This window comes from Lissotriton vulgaris, unplaced genomic scaffold (genome assembly GCF_964263255.1).
Source record: "Lissotriton vulgaris unplaced genomic scaffold, aLisVul1.2 SCAFFOLD_1053, whole genome shotgun sequence".
Classification (NCBI taxonomy): domain Eukaryota; kingdom Metazoa; phylum Chordata; class Amphibia; order Caudata; family Salamandridae; genus Lissotriton; species Lissotriton vulgaris.
In genome coordinates, this window is record NW_028253052.1 from 488,473 (window position 1) to 501,536 (window position 13,064).

The following is a 13,064-nucleotide window of genomic DNA, read 5'->3' on the forward strand; positions in this document are numbered from 1 at the left end:
GGGGTGTGTGCAGGAACCATCATGAGAAAGCTGATCTACCAATTTGCAATGTGTACAGGGCGCAGATTGAGGGATATCTGTCATGCCAGACCAACTGTAACATGGGCCACTATTCGGAAACATGTTGTGGGGTTTGTTCATAATTCAAAACACAGCGCAGGCCTGTCACAAAAGGTGGTCTAGAGTGCAATCTGTAGATTACGGAGGATGTCGCGGACCTACCAGATTTTACAAGGCGGTCAAAGCGCACATAGGCAAATGGATTGTCTAACAAAACAGTCTGATCATTACATTATCCGTCATTCATCTAAGACACGCACAAGGACCTACCAAACATGGTGGTCTAGAGCGCGATACGTTAGCAGGTTATACCATATTTACAAGGCGGTCAAGGCAAACTTAGAAACCCGGATTAACCAACAAAACAGCCTAGTTACTACATTGTCTATTAGTCATCTGAAACAAGGACCTACCAAACAAGGTGGTCTAGAGCGCAATGCGTTAGCAGGTTATACCATTGAAGAAACAATACTGCATTTGGACAGAAGGAGCAATTTGTTAAAATCACACGAGATCATCAGAGAAATCATAGAAGAACCAAGTGCAAGGTGCAGCAGCAAAAAATTAGCATGTCAAACGTTCTCAATGGAATAACATGAGGATTAAAAAGGTCTGCGTGAACCTACCGCAAGGTGGTTTAGACGCATGATACAGTTTAGAGGTTGGCCATTTGGGCAAAGCTATTCTCAGATTCATTAAGCCCCCTACGGACAGAATCAAAGAAACGAATCCATTTGATCTCCCGGACGTTGAGGATGGGCTCTATACTGCCGCCTCTCGGGCCTAATCTAACCTGTTCAAGGATAGTCCACTTAAGGCTTTCGGGAGGATGATTGAGGTCATTGCAATGATCTACTAGGGGAGCACCTTGGACCTTGCACCTTATGCGGCTGCAGTGTTGAAGAAAACGTACTTTTGCCCGTTGTTGTGTCTGTCCTATATATATCAAATCACACGGGCATACTATGCAGTATATCACGTTGGTTGAGTTACAGTTTGTGTGTGATTTCAAAAGGACCTGTTGTTGTCCGTGGGAAAAGACTTTGGTTTGTAGTGTTGCTGGACAGGCTTTGCAAGTGCCACAGCGGTAGTGTCCCACAATGGGGGGTAGGTTCCACATAGATGTTATGGATGGTTCCTTCGGGGTCGTCAAAAAAGAACATACCACATGGTCGCGATGAGTGCGCAATAGTGCGGTGATAATAAAAAACACCTTGCACTCTGATTTTTCTGCGAAATTAATTTGTTTCAAAACATTGTGATTTTTTCTAAGAAATTTTTGGTGTTTGGTCAGGGACCACTTCCTTATATACCGTGGTAACACATTTGGCCTTGTAAAGTTGGAGTAAGGCGGCAACTGGACTGTTACCCACTTTCCTAGAAAAATCCATTATTGCCGCATTTACCCTGGTAACCTCTCCCTTCTTTTTTTGAATCACGGGTCCCCAATTTAATTGACTGTCAAAGAGGACCCCAAGGTAGGAGAATATATGTGTTATAGGGATTTGTACTCCATTTACGTTTAGGCGATTTGTTTTTTTGTTTCCTTGGCCGATCTTCATTGTGTAAGATTTAGAATTATTAATACTTAGCTCTCTTGACTTCATAAAAGAGTGGAAGGAATCTAATAGAATTTGAAGCCCGTTTGCCGTCCTAGATAAAAGGACTGCGTCGTCCGCATATAGCAGGACCGGCAGCCCCTTGCGGCCAATATACGGATAATCCGTATTGGTGCTTAAAAGGTGCTCTTCCAAATCATTTATGTAGAGATTAAAAAGGAACGGGGCCAGAATGCAGCCTTGACGGACACCCCGATGCACTCCAAAGTCTTTAGTCACATTTAGATCTTGGGTGAATCTAACATTCGCTTTGGTGTCCGAGTGCATATCATCTAGCAAATCTACTAGGTTTGGATCCACACCCATTTTTACTATGGCGCCCCAGAGCTTCCCCCGACTCACACAATCGAAAGCCGAGGAAAGATCCATGAACGCCATGTGGATCGTTCCTCTTCGAACGAGGGACCAGTATCCCTCGTGGGGACCGTGCAACCCAAACCCCTGTGCACCGTGCACATTTGCAAGTGCATATGCTTTTTGGCGATCCCTTAGCCTGTGCATTGGACTCTGTGTAGTCCTGACTCCAAGCAGTATTTGCTCCTAAGATATCCAGCCTCCACTCACAAAGTGCTCTGTGAGCTGGTATTTTGCACACTTGCTTAAGGTCTCCTCGCGATCCCCGGTCCGTTGGCCTGTGGGTCATGGCGAGGGTTACCTTGTTTGTTCTTGGACTTTCCTAGTTGCTTCAGACGTGCCATGACTCTCCATTGCTTGGCGAGTCCCCTGGACCTTGCTGGTCACACAAGCAGTGAGGGTTTTTGTTTTAGTAGTGTTGGCGTGGAGATGTGGCTGCCCAGCGCTGTGGGGTTCATACAATTGAGTAGAAACCCTAATTAAATCCATAATAAATAACAAGACCTAGCGGGAGAACACAATGTCGCCCCTTATACAATAGGTGTATTGTGGCTCTGTATGGATTTTAAAATCGTGCGGTACCTTAAAGATGGCCCCCGCTTTGCTTGAGAACCACGGGGGAGGTCCTGTTATGGATTCCCAGACTGTCCATTTCCGGGAGTGTGTCTTTCACCGGGCGATTGAAATTCACACGCTCGCGTCCCGATTGTTGTGGAACGGGGCGGAGCACAGAGCGTAGCAAGACACCGTGGATGTGGTAAGGGGAAGAGAGGGCACCCGTAAGAGTGGCTGTTAACCTAAGGTGAGATTTACGGGCGGAATTGGTTTAAGCCAGTGGTTGAAGTTTTCTTGGGGCAAAGACTACTCGGCAATGCCGGGGTGGGAGCTGCAGATTAAATTAATTCCTAGGGCAGTACACTAAATGGGATACCATAGTTCGATACAAAACAAAGGATAATTGAGTGTAACAACTCCCTTTTTAAATATGTGAATCAATATGATCCTAGCTGAGACTGACGCTAGCAGGCACAAGCTGGACTGTGACTTTTTAGCACATTGTCCTAGAAGGTGGTGTGCAGGTACGACGGTCTACAGCAGCCACCTGGTAAATGGATATTAAACTATGTATATACATTTCTTGAGCAAGGCTTATCTAAATACGTTGTTGAGAGATCGAGTTGTGTTTTTGTTGAAATTCGCTTCAGAGTCGTTTTTATGTATTCCTTTTTTTCATGTGACCGCAGGTTTGAGTGACCAACAAGCAATGTGTTACATGGTCCCACACTTGACCTGATGAAGTTGCCGGAATAATAGTAGGCAACTAAACATTTTGGCCCCGATGGTGATGAATGGCCAAATAGATGCAGTTTTTAAGTGAGGACACTTACTGCATTGAATAAATTCCTGTCGCAAGTAAGCGGTACCTCTTTTTAATTGAGGATTGCATCTCCTCTTTTGTGTTGTGTGTGGGACGTGGTAGGCATGCAGTGATGTTTTTCACTGACTGTGTCATCTTTCTTTTTTCACTCATCTTTTCATAGATTTCCCAGCCCAGAGGAATCTCTTTACTTTCATCTTTTTCTTCCCCTTGGAAAGTTACAGAGGATGATAAGCGTGGGCATACTGGTTAATATATGTTAGCAGCCCCCCTTGGTGTTTCTACCGTGAGGTACTTTCCATTCTTTTCACACATTTTTTGGTGAGATAATAATTTTGTTTTTGGCTTGTTGGAAGCTGTGGTACATGACAAGATTGGATAGAAAGTATGAACAGTAGGATATACAGGCAAGTAATAATTTACTGCCTTGTAAAGGGAATTAATACCCCTGGTCCTTGGAAATATGAGATACTGTTCTGAGTAGGTCAGGCCTTATTGAAATAGATTGTTGAGTGGGGGGTGACCTGATTATTTACCACTTGGTGCTCCTGTTTTTTGTTTGGATTTTAATATACAGCCACAAGCTTCAACGGACTAGCAAAGGAGAATCCAGCCCATAACACATTTTCAGAATAGCTGATCTCTATGTATGTAACACATGTTTCTATTTCTGGTATTTAAAATTAGCTGAGGTGTATATAATCAAAATTTGACATGAATCTAGCCACTATCGACCACTGTTGAAGACCCTGCACCAAACCGCATCCATCTAATATATATATATTTTTTTAAACATGGCTTGTTCTATTCTTATTTGGCCTTGAGTTGGCTCTTCACAGAAAGGTATTTCGAAATAATTGTTACGGCAATGCCGTCTTCAGAAAAATGTATTGCAGTCTCTTGAAAGATTCTGTAAAAGTTTACAAGCCTTTTAGACCAGCGAAAAGAGGCATTTTGTGGGAGAAATTTTTTATTTACCTCAGTAATTGTTTTTGCTTCTGTATTGGTTAAGGCTGGAAGGGGGATAGTTTGTTGCTTTGTTCATTTCTTTACTGCATTTCAGCAATTAGCATGAATGGGCAATCCGAAATTGAGGACTTGTACTTGGGTTATCTGACTGACTAAAGAAGCATTTGCAATGCAATAGGCCTTGCATTACTGAAAAGTTTGAGCTATTGCCATTAAAAATATTAATGTGTCTGATTTTGATTTTTTGTCAACAAACATCCCAGCAGTAGCATAAAAAATAAAAGAAAATCCACGAAAAAAGGCAAGGGTACATATATAGACTGTTACTAGGTGTCCCTATGGAGTTGTAAGAGAACCCCTATTAGCTATATACGGTACTGCACCCTTAATGCAAGTATAAACAGAGAGATTGCAGCTGAGCATAGGTTTCCATTTGTTTTTTTACTGAAAGAGAGATTTTTGTTACCTTGAGTTTTAAAATTGGACTGTTAAACAACTTTGGTGCATTTTCAAAACTCAAGCTAACAAAAATCTCACTTCCAATAAAACAAATGGAAGCATATGCTCACATGGGCATCCGCAAGGGGGGGCGAGGAGGGGCGCTTGCCCCCCCTGGAGAGACCCTCCTTGCCCCCCTGCGGACGCCCATGAAAACTGTGACTTCAAGACAGGGTTCTCACTCTCTTTCCTCTCCTTTCTTATATTTGCTTCCCTGTGATATGGATCCAAAAAAGAAAGACACTTTTGCTGGAAATGTCATATTTTTCTGACATTTTAATTCCAAAGTGAAGCATTGGGAATAAAAGGCTAAAAATATGAAAAATAGATAAATAACTAAATAAAGTAAGACAGAGTGGTAGCAAACTGGCCAAACTGATTTTATTCACACTGAAACACATTAGCGCCACTTTTACAGAGTTTGCCAGTGAAGCGCTATTTTTGTTTTCTTGTCTTTGTTTTCCTTGGACTTGGAACTAGTGCACCAATCCTGGAGGTACTGCAATGTGTGGATTGGAAAACAAAATGTGTGCTGCGGCTCTGCGTCCAGGGATGTGGTCTTTTTACCATACTGCTTACGTTTTGTAAGGATATAAGCAATGGCCATTGAAATAGGCCCATTCAGGACCCTGTAGTTGTGTCCTTAACTTTTCAGGCAAAAGCACTCACTGATTTCTGAATAGTGAGTGTAAAAGCATTAAGGTAACCATGTTGTTACTGCTTACATTTCCCATGGTTTGCTAAATTTTGCATTCCCTATAAGTGTTTGCATTTTCCAGGATGTTGTTACTTTTTTTTTGTAGGCCGCATATTGCTCTTGTCTAGTGCGTAATTTAAATTGAGTCGCATCCAGGTGTTTATAGCGGGCAACAATTGGATTGTAGTTGAAAATAGTGGGAGTTTTTCTCAGTGGGGCAGAACGGTGTTCAGTGGGGGAGAGGATGTGGCACTATGGTCAGAGCTGCTGAATTTGGAACTGGGAACCAGGTTAAGCCTTAATAACCAGCCCACCGGACCACTCTCCTGCAAGAGCACAATCACATGCTAGACCTTAGAAGGCTTCGCAACACCTTAGAAGTCCTGGTGTCTTCGCACCAGCAGGTGGATCCTAGCATGACAAGTGTAGGGTAACCTTCAAGGCATGTCCACCACTATCAATGAAGATGTTCACCTCCAGTCTTGCGGGCAGGCCTATGAAGCAGCACACCCTAGAACCACAGTCACTGAGGTCACAGGACCCTTGAGAAGGGCCAGCTCTAGGGCGGTGCAACCAATGTGACCACACCGGGTGCTGACTTTAGGTGGAGGCATCATGTTTGCAAGTATATTATGGTTTTAAAAACGCTTGCTGCCTCCTTACTGTTCTCCAGCAAATAGATAGTTTTATTTATCTGCAATTAAATTGACAGACACGGTTTACCATGAAAAGATATAGGTATAACGTTTGCGTAAAATTGGATTATCACTAAGTGTCCTACAAGAATGTAGAACACAAACTGAATGTACAAGCTTTTCATTCGCTGTATTTACAACAAGATAAAATCAAGTATATTCGCTGCAGTGGAAATAGCCGATGTTGCAGTCTTGAAGCTTCAATCTTCTGGTTCACCAAAGAATCGCACAGGTAACACTTACTCAATATCCACCAACTCCACTTCAAAAATTAATTGTGCATTAGGTGGTATTTTAGCATCTGGCTGTCCTTTCCTGCCATAAGCCCTTTCAGATTCGATTTCCATGTAAACCTTTTCACCTTTGCTCATTGTTAGAAGGGCTTCATCCCACCCTCTGATAACTTTTCCTAATACAACTTTGAAACTCAAAGGTTTACCAACTTTCTTCTTTTTCAAACTTGTTGAAATATTTGTATCAAATACAGTCCCATTCTCCAATGATCCTGTATACCAGCAATGAACAGTGTCTGCCTTTTACGGAAATGTAACTCTATCTCCCTTTTTCAGAATGGATTTTCTGTACTTTGGTGGACCCTCGTAAACGATCTCTTCAGGCTTCGGTGGGGCATCTTCTTCTAACTTCACATTCTTAACTTGCTCAGTCACTCTAACTATAGCGTCAATCCCTTTAAAGCGCTTATTTTGAAACAGCTTGTTGTACGCTGGAATTAATTGGTCCTTCTTTGTAGTCTTGGCAACACTTTTTATGTTCCCCAGTAACTTATGCTCTGCAAGAAACGATTCTGAGCCGTGATCCTGTAGGAACTTAATGATGTCCTTCTTGGGCAGGTCGTCATTTTTCAGCTGCTCCTCGCTCCACTCCCGCTGCGGTTTGGTTGCTGCCATCTGGCTGGCCTCCAGCAATTTTCGGCAACAATAAAAATGTCATGATGACTGGTGATTAATGTTCTTCCTAGAGAGAGATCAAAATTTTGTCTAGTGGAAGTTTTAACTCATGGAAAGGTAGCTCAGAGTGTTAATGTACCGGCTGCAAAGAACACGCGCCATGCAGATCACAAAGTTCACATAATGTAAATAGGTCAGTGGGCTATTGCTTTTGTCAGAGAGATCCTTTTGTTACTAGCAGGTTATAAATTAAAATCCTAACATAGAACAGTGAGCTATTAGCTGTCATCAAAGAGCTGCATACAAACTGCAAGGTATAAATTGGAGTGTCATGTTTTTTCCCCCAGTCTTTGATTATCCTAATTTGGACAGAAATCAATACTGATTATTAAGGAGAACCCCCAACCATGGTATTACGTTTCAAATTCCGGGTATTGTGTTTCTCCAGACCAGGGGTACTCAAAGTACGGCCCGCGGGCCGCTGGCGGCCCGGCATGCCTTCTCTGGCGGCCCGCGGACCTTTCAGACATCTACCAGAGTTTTTTTTTTTTTAAAGACTGTGTGCAACCAGAGCTCGACTTAAAAACTCTGCTGCCTGTGGGGGCCGGGCGATTTCTGCCGTAGTGAGAGTGGGGCTGCAGGGGCGCTGAGAGGTGAAAATAGCCTCATTAACATGCTAATGGTCTGACCATTAGCATGTTAATGAGGCTATTTTCACCTCTCAGCGCCCCTGCAGCCCCACTCTGACTACGGCGGCAATCGCCCGGCCCCCACAGGCAGCAGAGTCTCTGAGTCGAGCTCTGGTTGCAGACAGCCTTTAAAAAAAAAAAAGGAGGGTGACAGAGGGAGGGAGGGAGGGAGGGAAAGTGAGGGAGGGAATAGTGCTACATGCCGTGGAGATCTTTGGATTTCCGTTCAGCAGAGACCAAGTCCAATGTTCTAAACGAGATTCTCTTGCCATCATCAGCCACATCAGAACCTTAGCTGTCCTTCCATGAGGCTTTGATGGCACCTGTCGTGACAGCTTGGGAAAAGCCATCATCTATGCCAGCGGTGGATAGACTTGTGGCATAGAGGTACAGTTCGGTACCAGGCAGCAACTCACTTTTTCTCTCCACACACCCATCTCCAGAGAGCCTGGTTATTTAAGCTTCTTTCTCCAGTACACAATTGAGTGGTGCCTTATTTACTGTACATTCAGATAGGGAGTCTAAAAGACTGGAAGCATGGAGCAAGAAAGCCTTCTCAGCAGGGAGTACAGCCCTGAAATCGTTAAAGGCCAACTGCCTTCTCGCCTGTTGTACCCATGCCTTATTATGGGGTATAACCCAATTGATGTTGCCCCACATCCCACAAACATGAAGGAGCATTTCAGGAGGTCAATGCAGTTTGTCAGAATGCTTCCAGCCATATAATTAAATCTGGACTGGACACAGCTCTACTCCGTTGCCCATACTATGAGGACATCCATTTGTATCTATCTGCATATTTGTCTTCGGATGTCCAAATTCACTGAAGACGTCGAAACCAATCTGATGGACCTTACCTTTGTTAAAGTAGGAGGGAGGGAGGGAAAGGAAGGCAGACAGAGGGAGGGAGACAGAGGGAGGAAAGGGAGGGAGAGGGAGACAGAGGGAGGGAGAGCTAAAGGGAGGGAAAGAGAGGGAGAGGGAAAGTGAGGGAGGGAAAGGGAGGGAGAGCGAGGGAGAGGGAGGGAGAGGGAGGGGAAGGGATGGGGAGGGAGGGAGGGAGAGTGAGGGAGAGCAAGGGGGGAAAGGGAGCGAGGGAGGGATGGAAAGCGAGGGAGGGAGGGAAAGGGAGGCAGACGGAGGGAGACAGAGGGAGGGAGGGAGACAGAGAGGGAGGGAGACAGAGGGAGGGAGGGAGGGAGACAGAGAGAGGGAGGGAGACAGAGAGAGGGAGGGAGACAGAGGGAGGGAGGGGACAGAGGGAGGGAGGGAGACAGAAAGAGGGAGGGAGACAGAGGGAGGGAGTGAGAGGGAGGGAGGGAGTGAGTCAGAGTGAGTGAGACAGAGGGAGAGATGGAGAGAGATGGAGAGAGAGAGAGTAAGAGGGAGACAGAGTCAGAGGGAGACAGAGACAGAGGGAGAGGGAGAGGGAGAGGGAGAGGGAGGGAGAGAGTGAGAGGAAGAGAGTGGGAGAGAGAGGGCGGGAGACAGAGAGAGTGAGTGAGACAGAGGAAGAGAGGGAGTGAGAAAGTCAGAGTGAGTAAGATAGAGGGAGAGATGGAGAGATGGCGAGCGATGGAGAGAGAGAGAGTCAGAGGGAGACAGAGAGACAGAGAGAGGGAGAGGGCGAGGGAAAGGGAGAGGGAGAGGGAGGGAGAGGGAGGGAGAGAGGGAGGGGGAGAGAGGGAGAGAGAGAGGGAGAGAGAGGGAGAGGGAGAGAGATGTGTGTCTATGCCGGGTCTGGTGGCTCAGTGGACGAAGGCGTCCGCTGCAGGGACCTATGATCAACCTTATGTTCACAGTTTTTGTTGTTGCTCTAGCCCCGCCCGTTCCCCACTGACCCCGCCCCCACCGGTGCGGCCCTTGGATACAAACCACACTGTAAATTTGGACCCAGAGAGAAAGTTTGTGAGTATCCATGCTCCAGACCAATCACTATAAAACTATACAGGCTACTAGTATGGTTGTCATGTGACTCCTACACCTTATAGTCCTTAGTCTTATGTAACATTTTCTATACAGTGATGTCTGTGTGTAATGTGTGTGATGTAAAGTGCTCTGACACCCTACAATGGTATGAGTGGTGCTGTAAATCAAATTAAATGCATCTGAGAGACAGTTGATATGGAGACTTGGTTGGCACAGGTAAAGGGTGGTAGTGAGGGAATCCATTGCAGAGGTGGTCATTGGGGGGCACTAACAAACATTAATGCACAGGACACCACCAGGTGCTATGGCTGGCCCTGCCCTTGAGGCCAGTCTGCCTCACCCATAGGTACCTCCATTGGCCTTGTTTCAGCAGCAGTAGCTGCAGCTCACCAGGGATTGGCAATGCAGGATTTGCACGCACACCAAACTAAGTTCGCAAACTTCACAGTCTCCCTGCTTCATTCACAAGCACTTTTCACATGTGCTGCCTGCTGTGGGGCCACTGATATTAATTATGCAGCAAAGGATGACAACATTATGCCGTAGTGTTGACTAAATTATGCATTAAAAAAAAGGCTGCAGCGTAATGCAGTATATTTTCAGATATTTTATTATTTTGACGTGTGTACACATGCTAACAGTCTCTGGAAAGATTTTGCCTTATTAGTACCAGTGTAACATACAAACGCAGCAGTGAGAAAGGTGACCAGTCAACTTTACAATAGGCCATCCACTCCGCAGCAACACAAGTCACATTTTATATTAACTTTTGATATGTTTGAGCTACAAACAATTTATTAGTTTAAATGGTCAGATCATGCAGCATATCTTGCATTATGAGGCAAATATGGCAGAGCCGTAATTTTAGAGAAAACATTTGCAAACTAGGATATTTTGCCATTCATGTTTGAACTGCCGTTGTGGAAAATGGGAGAAGTACTGATGACAGAAACTCCATGGCTCAGAGACAAATGGCTTGTGTTTCCACATTTTATCATATTTGGTACATTCTGTGATTAGAAGCATATCCCACTTTGTGAATATATTTTAATGTCAATAACTCATTATAACCTTAAATAATCTTGTGTATCCATTGGTTGATTAAACTGGGCATGAAATGCCTCACAAATACTAAAAATTGGGATGTCTGGGCATTCTAGCCACAACTTTGGCTCGACCCACAGATCCAATCCTTGGGTTAATCCCACCCTCTGATTCTCCGCCCACTGTTCCCCTACTTTTTTTCCCCCACTTCGACCACTGTGTAAGACTCAGCATTCCTAGACCTGTGATGTGGCGCAGCTGCGGGCGCCGCAGGTGCCACACAATTACGGTGCCGGGCTTCCGCATAAGGGAGCTGGCCATTATTGTATCCCTAAACATGCGCACGTTGTCAGTTTGACATTGACTACACACGTAGAAGGACTCTAAGTTTATTTTCAAAAATATAGCTAACATTTAGACCTAAACATTTTATTTTGTATAAATGAATTGAATGTGTGTAAAATTTAGCAATGCCCGTGGAATTCTAGTAAAGGGAGCACCCACTGGCAAATCACTAGCGTGTGTGATAGCTGCATTATTTATTACTAACTTTGACGTTGTGCTTTAACTTTGGATAAAAGTTATCATGAATTCTAGCACCAAGACAGCCTTGATTGGTGTTGGATCGAGGACCCAGAAGTCTGCACACCTAGCAGACAGAGATAAAGCACCTTGTCAGAAAATTTAACGTTTGCCCTACAGGTGGTGTTTGTTGGCCTGTGGCAGGATCAGTCACATGTCCTGGATTCCTGGCATTTAATTGAGTCCATCCTAGTTCTGCGCCCCAGCGTTTCTTGTGCCCCACCTGGCACACATCATGTCGGAGGATGGTGAGGACGTTAACATTTTGCCCCCCCTTGGAAAAATGTCTGCGGACGCCCATGTATGCTCAGCTGAAATCTTTCTCTTTATAATTGCATTACGGATGCAGTAGCTTACGTGGCTAATAGAGAGTTCCATTTACAACCCCACAGGGACACCTAGTAACAGCCTGTGGTACTTCAATTTTTTCTTGATTTGTGGATTTCATTTTATTACTAACTAGCAGCCCGTCCCGACCTTGTCCGGGACCAATCAGGCTTCCCCGACCCCCACCTACCCCGACATTGTCCAGAAGCCCGGGCCCCGCCCAGCCCGTCCCCCGCCTGCCCCGACCTCCGCCTGCCCTGACATTGTCCGTGGGCCCCCTTACCTCATCCGCCGCTCCTCCCCCATGCTCCTCAGTTTACTGGTCCGCCGCTCCTCGCTCCTCACCACCGCTGGTCACCGCTCCTCCCGCCTGTCCGCTGCTCATCACCTCACCGCTCCTCCGCCTGTCCGCTGCTTGTCACCTCACCGCCGCTGGTCACCGCTCCTCCGGCCTGTCTGCTGCTCCTCACGTTACCAGTCCTCCCCCGTGCCATGTCCGCCGCTCCTCGTTGCGCTCCTGGACGCCGCTCCTCCCCGCGCTCGTCACGTGAGCACGCACGTCGCGGCCGGCGCTACTTTGGAGGGACTACTATTTTTTTTAATGTACATTTTTTAAATAACGTTTTATTTTACATTTATATAGCCTATAACCATCTGCACACCCTGACGATTACAACGGTGTATCGGGTGTGTGGATTGGCGCTGTGGTTCCCGAGTTTAACCGCCTCAAAGCCTCAAAGTTCTTCCTTTATTATAGTAGTATAGATGTTTCTGCTGGGATATTTCTTGACAAAAAAAAAATACAATTTATAAACTTTCAGTAATGCATGACCTATTGTATTGCAAATACCTATTGATTTTGTATTTACAGTGTAGGTTTACTTTTTTGTGCGCACTCGTTGGCAGATTTCTGTTGTTTGTGGTTGCTATGTCATGTTGTCAGCCGCCTGTTGTATCCAGTGTTCTAATATTCTGTGGGCAAAGTTGCTAAAATGAATGTAAAAGCAAAATACATTTCCATTTGGCACCTGCGACCCATTATATTCAGTTTTCGTTTGCTTTTGGCACTTTCTTTGATTAAGTGTCAACAGCGTGTGCACAAAATGAACTGACGCACGACAATACAATAACAGGAAAACTGCTGCCTACAGTAAAGGAAAACATACAACCCTGAGAAAATAATAGATGTTTTCATAAATGACTTTCACTGTTGGCTTTCTTTTCCGTTCTATAATTGTGTTACAACAGCTTCAGCAAGAACAGCTGCCACACATGCTTTGTGTCTTTACCATAACTAGAAAGCTCTAATTAAGAC

At 45.1% G+C, this 13,064-nt stretch overlaps 1 protein-coding gene and 1 pseudogene across 1 annotated transcript in view; one reads left to right on the plus strand and one right to left on the minus strand.

Annotated features, from left to right (window-relative positions):
- LOC147661177 (palladin-like) overlaps positions 1-13,064 on the plus strand; it is a 347,061-nt gene that overhangs the window by 115,112 nt on the left and 218,885 nt on the right. The window lies entirely within an intron of this gene.
- Positions 6,510-7,178, minus strand: LOC147661178 (peptidyl-prolyl cis-trans isomerase FKBP3 pseudogene; annotated as a pseudogene).